Source organism: Sapajus apella, unplaced genomic scaffold, assembly GCF_009761245.1.
Source record: "Sapajus apella isolate SASKATOON/1434 unplaced genomic scaffold, GSC_monkey_1.0 scaffold50, whole genome shotgun sequence".
NCBI lineage: Eukaryota > Metazoa > Chordata > Mammalia > Primates > Cebidae > Sapajus > Sapajus apella.
Window position 1 is genome coordinate 10,518,360 of NW_022436990.1, and position 14,493 is coordinate 10,532,852.

Here is a 14,493-nt window from a genome sequence, read left to right on the forward strand (position 1 = left end):
ATGATACTTCACAGAAGAAACAGGATTTCTAAATTAAGCCAGATTTCTAAATTAAGAAACCATAGCTCATAATAAAAACAGAAGGAGGTGTTTTGATTTTCTGCATGGTAGTCCCCAGAGCCAGGAAATAACATGAACACAAAACCATTGTGATATTGACTACTCTCCCCCCACCACTCTCATCTATTCTTCCCACATTTCTTAGTAACAAAATCCTGGTTGTTAGCTATTCATGTTCCTGACCAGAACTTAAAACTACATTCCTGGCCGGGTGCAGTGGCTCAAGCCTGTAATCCCAGCACTTTGGGAGGCCGAGGCGGGTGGATCACGAGGTCAAGAGATCGAGACCATCCTGGTCAACACGGTGAAACCCCGTCTCTACTAAAACTACAAAAAATTAGCTGGGCATGGTGGCGCGTGCCTGTAATCCCAGCTACTCAGGAGGCTGAGGCAGGAGAATTGCCTGAACCCAGGAGGCGGAGGTTGCGGTGAGCCGAGATCGCGCCATTGCACTCCAGCCTGGGTAACATGAGTGAAACTCCGTCTCAAAAAAAAACCCAAAAAACTACATTCCCTATCTCCTTTGCAGCTATGTGTAGCCATATTCTGGCCAATGAGATATAAGTGGAAATGCTGCATTGAGATTCTGGGAGAGCGGCTTACAGGGAGCTGACTCAATTAGGAAGGGCCCACCTTTATGACCTTCTACTTTCTTCCCCTTCTTCCAGCCTGTAATGTGAACTTGATAGCTAGCAGCTGGTAACTCAGACCCAGAAAGGCCTTTGAGTATGATGGGTAGAGGATGGTGGTGCATGGGGCTAGAAATATCGACCCCACATGATAACAAGAAGCTACTGCACCAGGTCTGATTGCTGCCCTGGACTTCTTTTATGTGAGAGAAAATCCAAGCTTTTATCTTGTTTAAGCCAGGATTATATTGGGCTTTTCTATTATAAGTATCCAAACATCATTTTGACTATAAAATCAACATATTCAATACATGGGATAGCTACAACAGAGGGAAGATGTTCTAATTACAAAAGACCCTGAACTGAATTCAAGAGATGTGTTAGTTAAATGATAACCTGTGACAATCCCAAATCTTTACTTTCCTAGAAAGTATAAATCATGGCTTGTACTGAATAGATCTAATTAACTCTCAATCTAAATTATATTAATAAATATTAATAGTTATATGGAATTTTTAGAGGCTTCTGGAATTTTAAGGGTAACAAATTGCTCTGAAATACATAAACTATTACAAATATGTTAAAATAACATAAGTATAATTAATTATAAAATAAGGTTGCTTTTTATGATAAATTATATTAGTTTAATTATCCAGCTATTAAATTTCTCTTTTTTCTGGAACCAATTTAGTATAAAATAACAACTTTTAGCCTCTTCTACTTTAAAATAAATAAGCACTATTTTTATTTTTTTTAGACTTTTACAAAAACTTTTTTTTTTTTAATTTGGGCTCTGGGGTACATCTTGTGCACACCCTGCATCCTGTAGGATTGTTGCATAGGTACTTGCCATGGTGGTTTGCTGTCTCCAACCCCCATACCCCCATCACCTACATCAGGCATTTCTCCCGGTGTTATCTCTCCCCATCTTCCCTGTCCCCCTCACTGTCAGTCCCCTCCCCACCCCTTCCCCACCTAGCCATGTGAGTGTTGTTCCCTTCCCTGTGCCCAAGTGTTCTCATTGTTCATCACCTGCCTATGAGTGAAAACATGCAGTGTTTGGCTTTCTGTTCTTGTGTCAGTTTGCTGAGAATGATGGTTTCTAGATTCATCCATGTCTCTACAAAGGACACGAACTCTTCGTTTTTTATGGCTGCATAGTATTCCATGGTGTGGAATGTGCCACACCATGTGCCACATTTTTTTGTTCAGTCTATCATCGATGGGCATTTGGGTTGGTTCCAGGTCTTTGCTATCGAAAACAGCACTGCAATGAACATACATGTGCATGTATCTTTATAATAGAACGATTTATAATCCCTTGGGTATATACCCAGTAATGGGATTGCTGGGTCAAATGCAATTTCTATTTCTACATTCTTGAGGAATCACCACGCTGTCTTCCATAACGGTTGAACTAATTTACACTCCCACCAACAATGTAAAAGTGTTCCATTTTCTCCACAACCTCTCCAGCATCTGTTGTCTGCAGATTTTTTAATGATTGCCATTCTAACTGGCGTGAGGTGGTATCTCAATGTGGTTTTGATTTGCATTTCTCTAATGATCAGTGATGATGAGCATCTTTTCATATGTTTGTTGGCCTCATATATGTCTTCTTTGGAGAAGTGTCTGTTCATATCCTTTGCCCACTTTTGAATGGGTTTGTTTGTTTGTTTGTTTTCTTGTAAATCTGCTTTAGTTCTTTGTAGATTCTGGATATTAGCCCTTTGTCTGATGGGTAGATTGCATAAATTTTTTCCCATTCTGTTGGTTGCCGGTTTACTCTAATGATTGTTTCTTTTGCTGTGCAGAAACTCTTAAGTTTAATTAGATCCCATTTGTCTGTTTTGGCTTTTGTTGCCATTGCTTTTGGTGTTTTAGTCATGAAGTCCTTGCCTGAATAAGCACTATTTTTAGTCTCAGGAGCAGCTTCTTCTACTCAAGGTAATGAATTTCTTTTTCTTTTGTAATTTTTTTTCTGGTTCTACATATTCAAGGTAGTTTTTAACATTAGTCCCCCAAATATGAAAGGTGACTGACCAAAAGATCGGAAATTAAATGTGATTGTCAAAAAGTAGCTCATATTTGTAGAGTAACAAATATTCAGCAAAAAAGCAAAATTATTTTTACATATCAAAATAGAGGGGAAACTTTTAAAAATACTTCCAATTTGGCTAGAAACATGTATCTTTTCATACAAGAATGAGGAGTGGAAATAAAGAAGGCTTGTTGAGTTGACAAAAGCCTGAAGACCTAAGTTACTCCTATGACATATTTTTTCAGAATCTTTCCAATACTGCAGCATAATCCCTTCCCCTAATTTCTTGGGCATCTAATTTTTGAGTTAAATGATGATGAGAATTACAGATAAATTTTTAAAAATTTGTAAAATAAATTTAAAAAAAATTTTACTTGCAAAAAGCAAAATATATATCATAAAGTAGGTTTATCACTTTGATAACTGTCTTAGAGAATGGCTTCAGGCTTCAATTCAACAGCTTTCTCTGCCTGACTGCAAAAGACAGAAATCCATACCCCATACATTTTTCTTTTCCCATGAATATAAGGCAGACACACCACATTTTTAACCACACTTGTATTCAGTTTTAAAAGTAACAATAATAGTAAACCTTGCTATTAAAAAAATTAGAAGATAACAAAATTTCACTGACAGGGATAAAACTCCAGGAAGAGTGAGCTACCATACCACTTCTTCATAAACCACACCACAGCCTCACACATGCTGATTCCAATTTCCCCAAAACTCACTGTACTCTGGGGGTAAGTTTAGAAGCACAATCCCAGAGAAGGAATCTGATACATAAAGGTTAATAAGATTTCTAGTTCAAGAATATGGAACTGGTTACAAATGAAGATACTGGTGTCACAGTGGTTCCCTCTTCTAGAAAACCAGAGTCATTGAAACTAGAAAACTGAATGCTGAGCCAGGCCATTATACAATGAACTGTTTAAGCTACGCTCACACATACATACTCACCCGCAAAACCCTGTCCATAAACCCTGCACAACTGAAAAACAGTGCTTAGTAACTGTGTTTTCTCTGAAACTCCTAAATGAAGGTAGGGCCTTCTTTGGAATACACATCCTACTGTAAACTAAAAAGCACACCAAAGAATTAGCTCAATGCGATTTATGCCCCAACCTGCAACATTTCCATATATACCATCAGTCTGTGCACTAAGCACACTGCAGTTTTATATGATTTGGGGCAAAACACTCCACACATTTCTTGGCCTCAGTTTCTTCATCTGTAAAATGATAAATTGAGCTAGATAGTCAGTAAGATCCCATTTGCCCTAAGAATCTGTGACTGCCTAGGATAATTTATCCAGAGATTTCAAAGCTCTTAGAAGCTTCCTGCCTATCCTGAGAGCTGTGAGCTACTAAATGATGGCTCTGCATTTTATCAAAGCATACAAGCATTATTGACAAATGTGTCCTACTTAATGAAAAGGAATAAATTATGATTATGAAAAAAGCATTTTGTAAGTCATTATTTACACATTTTCTGTTGTTAATTCTTCCCAGAGAAACAAACATGGGAGATTCTCCCCTCTAGAAATTTGCCACTAAGACTGATAAAACAGATATAGTTATATATGTAGAAGACAAACCAGAATAAAAATAAAAATATGAAATAAAAGCATGGAGAGGAGAGGTTGTGCATCCTACATTAGTGAAGTACAAAGAAATCTTACATTCAGGCTAGCAAAGCAAAATTTTTCTGTAACTATAAAACTTCAACCTGGATATGAGTTTCCACATTTAACTGATCAGACTATACACAAGAGAATTTCCATAACTCATAAAAATAAAGCAAAGTGCGCTTTACTCAATTTTCATTTCAACTTCTATTTAGTTTCCCTCACATACACCTTTGCCACTAGGAAAGGAATGCTACGTGTGTCATTAAGAACAGCAAGCCTGGGTAGTAGCATAAAATGGATTAATTGCCCATTTTCATGAAAAGCAATTACTACAAACATTTTTCAATTATAGTAGTTTGCATTTAAATGTAGCATACATGGTTAGTCATACTTTATTTCTGATTTTAACAAAATCACATCTGATTTTAAATATAAATTATAATTCAAAAAAAAATGCTTCCAATGTAGAAACCTATAGTAACAGTCTTTGTGAATATTCTTCCTGCCCTTATCAGGACTATTCAAGTTTCCTTCCTATTAAATTAATTAATCCATTTGAATGCAAAGCAAAAATTGAGCACAAATCTTTATTTCTAAAGACTTTTTTTATTTCTTTTTTTATAAGTCATCTTGTAATAATATTCCTTTCTAGTCAGAATGACATTTTTTTAAAAGCTTAGACTACAACTTCTGATGGTGAAAATAAAAAAATTTGACCAAGTGCACACAGGTACCCACCGAGTTACAAATCTGGCTCCAAAATGGTGTGAAAGGAGTGATCGTTCAGCTTTTTGGAACTCAGTGACCTCTCATCTCCCTCCCCCTGCATCAAATGCTTGTCTGCAGCCACCTTTCCAGCATTAGCGATAATACCACTTTTATCTCAGCTGCTGTTAAAAATAACATCCATCAAATCCTTTCCTTTACACAAATTCAAAAAAGAGGCAACAATTAAGGTGCAATAGCTGAAAGCAGTAATGATTTTAAGGCATTTAAAAAAATTATAAAAGGGTTTTTCTACCTTACCCTATCATCCTATAGAAACATTCCATGGATGGCTTACTAACAAGGACTGTTTCTGTGATCTTGTGTCCACAAGTTTGGGTTGGAGACTGATGTTAGCAGAATCCATTTGACTTGAATAAACAGACATATTTAAATCAGAAAAGTTGATTCGACCAAATCAGGAGACAAAAGTTCAGCTACATCATCATCAAAGCTTCCCACTTCTCTCTCCTTTCTTTGACAATTTTCTCTCTTAGATAAAGAACAGAAAAGCCCGGTATCTTGCCGACTATACTCACTGTAAATGCTTTTGTCCCTAATGGTCCTTCAGGATTAATCATCTGGCTCCTCCTCTCTCCCGCTGTTTATCTTCTTGTGGCCAAACAATACAAAGGCCAGTGTCGGAGCTGCACCATGCTGGCAGGACACTGGTGCCACTAGAGCACCAGCTTCATACTCCCTTAGTGGCCTAAATCTCTTGCTCAGAGAGGGCTGCTATGCAGTCCCTATTTGGAAGCTAATGTATAAGCTCCAGGATTGTGCAGTTATGGCAAACCTTTTGCAAACAAGCAGGGATGAGTGTGCTGAGAAAAAGGAGACAGCTGCCAAAACAAGGATCACTGTGGAAAAGAGTGTTTGAGCAGACAGAGAACTTCCAGTCATGGTTCAGAAGAATCAAGACTATACTCTCAAAAAACCAGGCAATCCTAAAGCAGGATAAATCAGTAGTACTGTGTTAACATGACCAGCTGACAAAGCCAACTTCAGCCAAATAGATTCCTGCTCTGCCTCATCAAGAAACTGCTTTTACCATGTAAGAGCATTATCATGAATACAGTTTGAGAGGCAGTCTTTTCATCTTATCAATCCTAGGCCTTAATTCTTATTCTCAGTCTTTCTGTGCCTTGCTTATTCCTTAAAACATAAGCCGGTGATTAAAGAATAATACTAGTCAAATTAACAGATGTGCTTGCTATGTAGCACTTACTACAGAAGTAGAACAATTATCTTAAGCATTACATAAGTTTCCTTTTTCTCCTCCTACATTTCTTCTCTTATATTCTTATAACCACTCTTCATAGAACCTATTCATATAGACACTGAATATAGAAAGAAAAAACCCTCTGGCCTGTTTCAATTTTTGTCGAAGGTTGGCTCTTATAATTTGATTGCATTAAGGAAAAACAAAGAAACTCGAGAGGTGTACCCTGTATCTGATTCCAGGATACCAAAACTGGGCTCTGTGATAAAACACAACAACAAGTTTAATAAATTGGTTAATTAAATGCCACTGCCTAGGAAGATGAATGAGGATCTAATTAATCACTTAGTTTTAAACCTTGCTGCCTGTCTACCTCCCAGGCCTCTTGTTGGGTCCGGAGCTGGGAAACTTTAAATGGCTTTAAGCTCTTAAATAGAAGAGGCAAAGAATTGCTGCCAAGTATTAAGTTAAATTTGTACTTAGGGAAAAAGTTAAAGTGGCTTCTGTAAGATGGGCCTAAGAAAATGTCCATAATTGCTGCCTGATGCCTTCTTCTCCTTTGCTCTCTTTCCCTGCCAACCCCAGTGCCCTCCAGCACTCACAAAGAGTAACACTGTTTAGTGAGATCACTGCAGTAGCTCCAAATTAATCTCACTTTCTAATCCTCCTGCAATAACAGGCCAGCCTACAAGTGGATATCAGTGAGGAGAAGGACTGCAGGTGCCCCGGGGGGAAACAGCCTGTCAGTAGGGGAGCCCAAACAGATTTCCATAATTTAAAAGGTCTTATCTGCGTTATCATTGGTGTTTCTCTCTCTCTTTTCCCCCTTGAATAATTCCTTTTGTACAGCTGTGCCCCTTGGCAGGGCAGATGGGTGATTACATTCTACTAATCACTTAGAGACCATCTCCTGGGTCTTCCCTCAAATATCCGCTAACTCTTTTGCCTAGAGCACAGTCTTCTGTCAACCATAACACACTTAATCATCATCTTCTCCCTTCAAACCTTCCTCCTACCCCTCTCCCCAATTACTCAGATCTTCCTGTGACAGGGATACCCTAACTGATTCAGATACTCATTATGCCTCCCTGTGCTTTCTTTCCTCCCCCATAGCAGTCAGTTCCTATCTCACAGAGATTCATTTGGCTGCTTCAGGCAGGCAGCTGCAGTGCTATCCATGGTCATCAGTATGTGGACCTGGATGCAGTGAACACTAGTGAGCATTCAAAGGCATTCTATGTATATATGACTCATCATACTCACCCTCAAGGACATTATAACTTTATAGAAACAATCTCTCTCATGTCTCTCTCTCCTGTCTCCCCTTCCTCAAACCCCCACACATACTCATACCTACTGCACCAGCAGGCTATGGTCAAATATATGGAGGGCAAATACAAACAAAACTCCAGTAAGGCCCAGGAGTATCATTAATCCTGAGTGGAGGAAAGATAAGTGGGAACCCTTTCTAGAAAAGGTAACATTTCGGATGAGCTTATAAAAATGGGCCTGAGATTCCCTACTCAGTAAATGGTGCTGGGATAACTGGCTGGCCATATGCAGAAGATCGAAAATGGACCTTTCCTAACACTTCCTAATATTCAAAAATTGACTCATGATGAATTAAAGACTTAAATGTAAAACCTAAAACTCTAAAAACACTGGAGACAATCTAGGCAATACTATTCAGGACATAGGCACAAACAAAGATTTCATGACAAAGACACCAAAAGCAATTTCAACAAAAGCAAAAATTGACAAATGAGATCAAATGAAACTAAAGAGCATCTGCACAACAAAAGAAACTATCAACAGCCTACAGATAAAATTTATGCAAACTATGCATCTAACTAAGGTCCAATATCCAGCATCTATAAGAAACTTAAAAAAATTTACAAGAGAAAAACAACCCCATAAAAAAGTGGGAAAAAAACAGCTATTTTTCTTTCTTTCTTTTTTTTTTTTTTTTTTTTTTTGAAACAGGGTCTCACTCTGTTATCTTGGCTGGAATGCAGTGACACAATCTTGGCTCACTGCACCTCTTACTCCTGGGTTCAGGTGATCTTCCCACCTCAGCCTCCCAAGTAGCTATGACCATAGGTACATGCCACCACATCTGGCTACTTTTTGTGTTTTTTTGTAGAGATGGGGTATCACCATGTTACCCAGGCTGGTCTCAAATTCCTAGCTATCGGCCCACCTTAACTTCCCAAAGTGCTGGAATTACAGGCATGAGCCACCGCAGCCAGCCAATGAACAGATACTTTTCAAAAGAAGGCATACATGTGGCCAACAATCACGTGAAAAAAAGCTCAACATCACTGATCATTAGAGAAATGCAAATCAAAACCACAATGAGATACCATTTAACAACGGTCAGAATGGCTACTAAAAAGTCAAAAAAATAACAGATGCTGGCGAGGTAGTTGAAAAAAAGGAATGCTTATATACTATTGGTGGTAAATTAGTTAAGCCATTGTGGAAGTCAGTGTGGTAATTCCTCAAAGACCTAATGATAGAAATACTATTTGACCCAGCAATCCCATACCCAAAAGAATGTAATTCATTCTACTATAAAGACACATGAATATGTTTATTGCAGCACTATTCACAATAGCAAAAACATGGAATCAAGCTAAATGCCCAACAATGGTAGACTGGATAAAGAAAATGTGGTACATGTACATCATGGAATATTATGCAGCCAGAGAAAAGAATGAGATCATGTCCTTTGCAGGGACATGTATGGAGCTGGAAGTCATCATCCTTAGCAAGCTAACACATGAACAGAAAACCAAACACTACATGTTCTCACTTGTAAGTGGGAGCTAAATGATGTGAACACATAGATATATAAAGGAGAATAATACACACTGGGGCCTTTTGGAAGGTGGAGGGTAAGAGAAGGGAGAAGATCAGGAAAAATAACTAATGGATACTAAGCCTAATATATGGGTGATGAAATAATCGGTACAACAAACCTCAATGACACAAGTTTTCTTATATAACAAACCCGCACTTGTATCCCTGAACTTAAAATAAAAGTTAAAAATAAACAAAATTTTTAAAAAGGGTATGATTTAAATAGGCAGAGATAGAAGGGAGGTGAAGGAATTCTAGGCTGAGGAAACTGCATAGACAAAGATACCTCAACACCAAGAAGCTGGAAGATTCAGCAAATAACTGAGTGTTGAAGTGAACAGGAAACTTGATGGGGCCCAGAAACATAATAAGCTACAAGGTAAGTTGCTGCCATGTTATAAGTGGGATGAGAATGCTGCGTTATGGAGGTTGGAATGAATCTTGCAGAGAGCAAGAATTCTAAAAAGATTTTCAAAAAAGAATAATTCAGTTACAGTTGTATCCTAGAATGGTACAGGAAAGTCAACACATGCACTCTTATTTACCAAGAAAATGAAGTAAGAAACCAGCATTATGAGAGGATCAACATCCTCTTTTCCAAGAAAAGACTTCATTAACAAAATGTAACCTTAAAACCTCTTTCTAGCCAGAAAAGGAAAATAGAGAAAGAAAATGAATACAAGCCTGACTTTTGAATTAGAATGATTAAAAGAGTTCTGTGCTCTGTCCTACCTACTCCATTAAATATAAAAAGAATTCTTCATTTTTAGTTCTCCATTATCCCTACTTACAGTCTTAGCATTATAGATTGGAAGTGGAAAAATTTTAAGGATCATTTCATGCAATGTTTTTACTTTCTTTCTTGTTCTAAAATTATTTTTAATTAAAAAGGAATATATATATTAGTTGAAACATTGTAAAAATAGGCAAGATTGAAGATAAAAGATCCCTCTTTAGCCCCACATTCTTATGCCCAGTCAACAAATTATTAGAAGCTATCTATATTTTTGTGACCTCAATATGTAAAGTAGAAAGGAAATGAGCCCTGAGGGAAGGGTCATCTTGAGAGATTCTGAAGTCTGAATTAGTTACTTGTATTAATTCAGCAATACAGAAGTATTTGCTAATTTAGCATTTACCAAGTGTTAATAGGCATCCTACAAAAAAGTTGCTAATAAAAATAAGTTGGGGCCAGGAACAGTGGCTCATGCCTATAATCCCAGCACTTCAGGAGATAGAGATGGGGGATTCATTAAGCCCAGGAGTTCAAGAGGAGTCTGGGAAACATAATAAAACCCCATCACCACAAAAAAATACAAAAACTTAGCCAGCCACGGTGGTATGCACCTGCAGTCCCAGCTACCAGGGAGGCTGAGGCAGGAGGATCACTTGATCCCAGGAGGTCAAGACTGCAACAAACTGACAGAGTGAAACCCTACCTCAAAAAAAAAAAAAATAATTGGGAGAAGACTGGGCAATTTCTGAGTAAAGACAGCCAACTGAATACACAAACCTAATTTTTCTCCTTTCAGAAACCCTACAAACACTACTCAGAAAGGTTTTTTGTTAAGCTAGAAATTAGATGAATAAATGATAATGACTTAACCAACTCACAAAAACTAAATCCTAAGTCAGCAGTGCAGAGAACAAAGAATCAACCTGATTTTTACTTCAGAATCCTGAAAGTATTTTAAAATTGGTGGACCCAGTTACCTCTGGAAGCAGAGGTGGAGGGGTGTGTAGGGAAGCATTACCTTTATCCAGAGAAAAGTCTGCCCTTTGCCCCAGCTCCCAGGAAGCAACCTCTAAACCACTGGAATTTCCCAAGTGTTAGGAATATCTATATTATTTATGATGGGCCCCTGAGACCACACCTGATAAGTGTATGCTAATGAGGTGACTCAGAATGAGGGATGGCCAGACAAAAAGACTAACCATGTGATCAAAACGTGAGTCTTTGGGCAACCATGTAGGTGGTGATTCAATCAATCATATCTACGTAATGAAGCCCCAATAAAAACTTTGGACAACAAAGCTTAGATAAGCTTCCCAAATTGTCAGTATTCTATGTGCATTGTCACATATCAACAACAGAAGGGTAATACATTCCTGAGGACCTGGAAGATTTGTCCTACTCTGGATTCTTCCCTACATGTTTCTTCGTGTGGCTGGCTCTTATTTGTATCCTTCTGCTACAATAAAACTGTAATGATATGTATAGTACTTTCCTGAGTTCAATGAGTTGTTCTAGTGTATTATCAAATCTGAGGGAGTCTGTGTGAACTCTCAAATTTATAGCCAACTGGTCTGAAATGAGGATGGCCCTGGGGACCCCCAAATTTGCAAGTGTCATCAAAAATCTTGGGCAGAACTATCAGTCTTGGAGGTCTCTGCCCTTAACCTCAAGCTTGGCCCAACTCCAGGTAAAGAGACAATTATATATTAAGAAGATTAATCTTGATTTTTAAAATTTTTACAAATCAGTTAGAACTATAGGTCTCTCTTTACTCTGTATTGCTGGGTAGTTGCTTCCACTCCCCCAGTTCAGACAGAAGACTGGAGGTTTATTCCCTAGAAAGAATGAATCACAGAGTCTCTGGACTGACAGATGCCAGGCACAGTTGAGGAGTATACTGAAAATAGGAGAATTCAAATAATATAAACATTCTGAATGTTGAGATCCCCAGCCCTCTTCCCCGACTTGGTTCCTCATACACTGGGACCAATTCCTTTACCTTCCAGTAAACAGACTACAGAGTCCCTCTGTAGGAGACCTGATCAGTCCAAGAAGACAAGATACTGAAATTGGCACATCCAGATTACCCTACAGTGTCATTCAGTCAACAGGCCCACCTACACATTCACAGCTTCCAATCAGCTTTCCAGTGTTTTACTCCTAAATATCAGCAGGCAGTCGAGGATTAGCAGAGATTTAGGGAAAGCTCCAATTTGTATAACAGAGTCACAGCAAGCAGCAAAAATCTCAATGTGGAAGAAACACACTATGCATGGAAAATATGATTTGAATAAAAAAGAAAGATAATCAGAGATAAGATATTATATCTACAAAATAAGAAAAAGATCCTATATTTCAAAAGAAATATTTGTAGAACAAACAAACAAAAAAAAAACTCTGGGAAAATAAAAGCAAGTATAACAGCAAAAATGAAAACACAATAGCTAAAAATAAAGTTGAGGAAGTCTCACACAATGCAAAGTAAAAAGGTAAATAAATTCAGAGAGAAAAAGTAAGATAATTAGTGACCATTGCAGGAGGTCCAACATCTAGAGGAAAGCAGTTCCTAAAGGCAAGAGGAAAGAGAAAGGAAGAATCATCAATGAATTCTTTCAAGAAAATGAAGGACATCCGTTTCCAGAACTAAAACACCTGCCTAGTTATTCAAAATAGACACACACCAAAGACACATTATTTGAAATCTCAGAATATCCAGGGAAGTAAGCTTTGGGGTGGATGTAGAGACATGTACAAAGGATGATAAATCAGATTGGTTTGGATTTCTCAGCAGCAACATTGAAAGCCAGAAGACAATTTGTTTTACATAAGAAGAAAAAATAATTCTAACCTAAAATTTTATATCAAGAATCATATAGACTAATAATCAATGAGGGGGTAGAATAAAGGCATCGTCAGACACCAAAAAAAAAAAAAAAAAAAAACTCCAGAAAAACATCAATCTCCCACACACTTTTCTTAAAAAATCCAGCGGCTATGCTCTACCAAAACAAAGGAGTAAAGCAAGAAAGAAATAGTCACAGGATTAAGCAACAGGAGGTCTACCTCCCCAGGGTGAAGAGGAAGGGAAATCCCAAAATGGCAGCTGCATACCAGGCAAGGAAGGGCTTCCAGTCCAGACTACAACAGGTCAGAAGGCTCCCGTCAAGACTGCTTCAAACAGATGATGTTGAGAGAAAATCTGATGTAAATAAACAAACCCAGAAAAGCTTTACCCAACTAGTAGAAAATTGCGGGTTGAACTGGAGATAAACACATAGAAAACTAAGTAAACAATAGTAATTCTAAATTCCAGAAAGAAACAAAAGGTTGTTCAAAAATAGAACAAAAATCATGTTCCTCTGTGTGGTTTAGCTACAAACTGCTCTTAGTCTTAATAATTTAAACACTAAATGCTACAATAACCCAAAATCATGACATAATTTTATAGGAAGTAAGGAGGGATGGGAGTTGTGTGTATGTGCATGAACATACCTATAAGAAAGTAGGAGAAAGAGAGAGACAGAGTAGGAAAATGAGCTAAATAAATTCTCATCTTTTAAAGTGAGAGGTAAATAGATAAAAGCTGAGAAAAAAGAATACTCAGGGAGGAGCCATACCATCGTCTTATTTCGAAATAGAGGTAGCTACTGAAAGAATCAGCTAAAAGATGCAAAGTGGTTGCCTCTGGTGAATGGGAAATGGAAAAGAAGAGAGGTTGGGGACTGCTGTGTGTGTTAAGAAACCTCAGAACTACTTGACTTAACTATTTGTATGCAAACATAAAACTAAAAAAAATCTAGATTAAAAAATGAAAGAATTTAATTACAAGACGGGGTTTTAACACTCATGTGTACATTGAGCATTTCCAAATGGGGGATAGGAAGATAGAATGCATTAGTTCCTAAACCTATTTGACTGTGAAAATAATTATTTTTTGTTTTTTTTTTTCTTTTTTCTTTTTTTTTTGTAGAGAATGTCATAAGACTGGGTGGGGTACAACTTAGTTGATGTTAAATTTAAATGCTGAAAGTTCTAAATTGTGCCTATCCGCTCCTAAAACATTGTATTTTTAAAAATACAAAATGCTCGCTGTGACTCAATTCAATAATGAGGTTGCATTTGTTTCATTCAATCCCTTTAAGAATGAACTGCTTACAATGAGAACACATGGACACAGGGAGGGGAACATCACACACCAGGGCCTGTCGGGGGGTGTGGAGGGCCAGGGGAGGAATAGCAGGGGGTTGGGGGATTGGGGAGGGATAGCATTAGGAGAAATACATAATATAGATGATGGGGTGATGGATGCAGTAAACCACTATGGCACATATGTACCTATGTAACACACCTGCACATTCTGCACATGTACCCCAGAACTTAAAGTATAATAAATAAATTTTAAAAAATAAAAGAGAGACTTAAAGAGAATTGCAGCCAAGGAATGAATAAATCAAAAACACACACACACCAAAAGAAAAGAAAAGAAAAGAAAAGAAAAGAAAAGAAAAGAAAAGAAAAGAAAAGAAAAGAAAGAAAGAAAGAAAGAAA

At 37.6% G+C, this 14,493-nt stretch overlaps 1 protein-coding gene across 2 annotated transcripts in view; it reads right to left on the reverse strand.

Annotated features, from left to right (window-relative positions):
• AKAP6 (A-kinase anchoring protein 6) overlaps positions 1-14,493 on the reverse strand; it is a 685,039-nt gene that overhangs the window by 416,493 nt on the left and 254,053 nt on the right. The window lies entirely within an intron of this gene.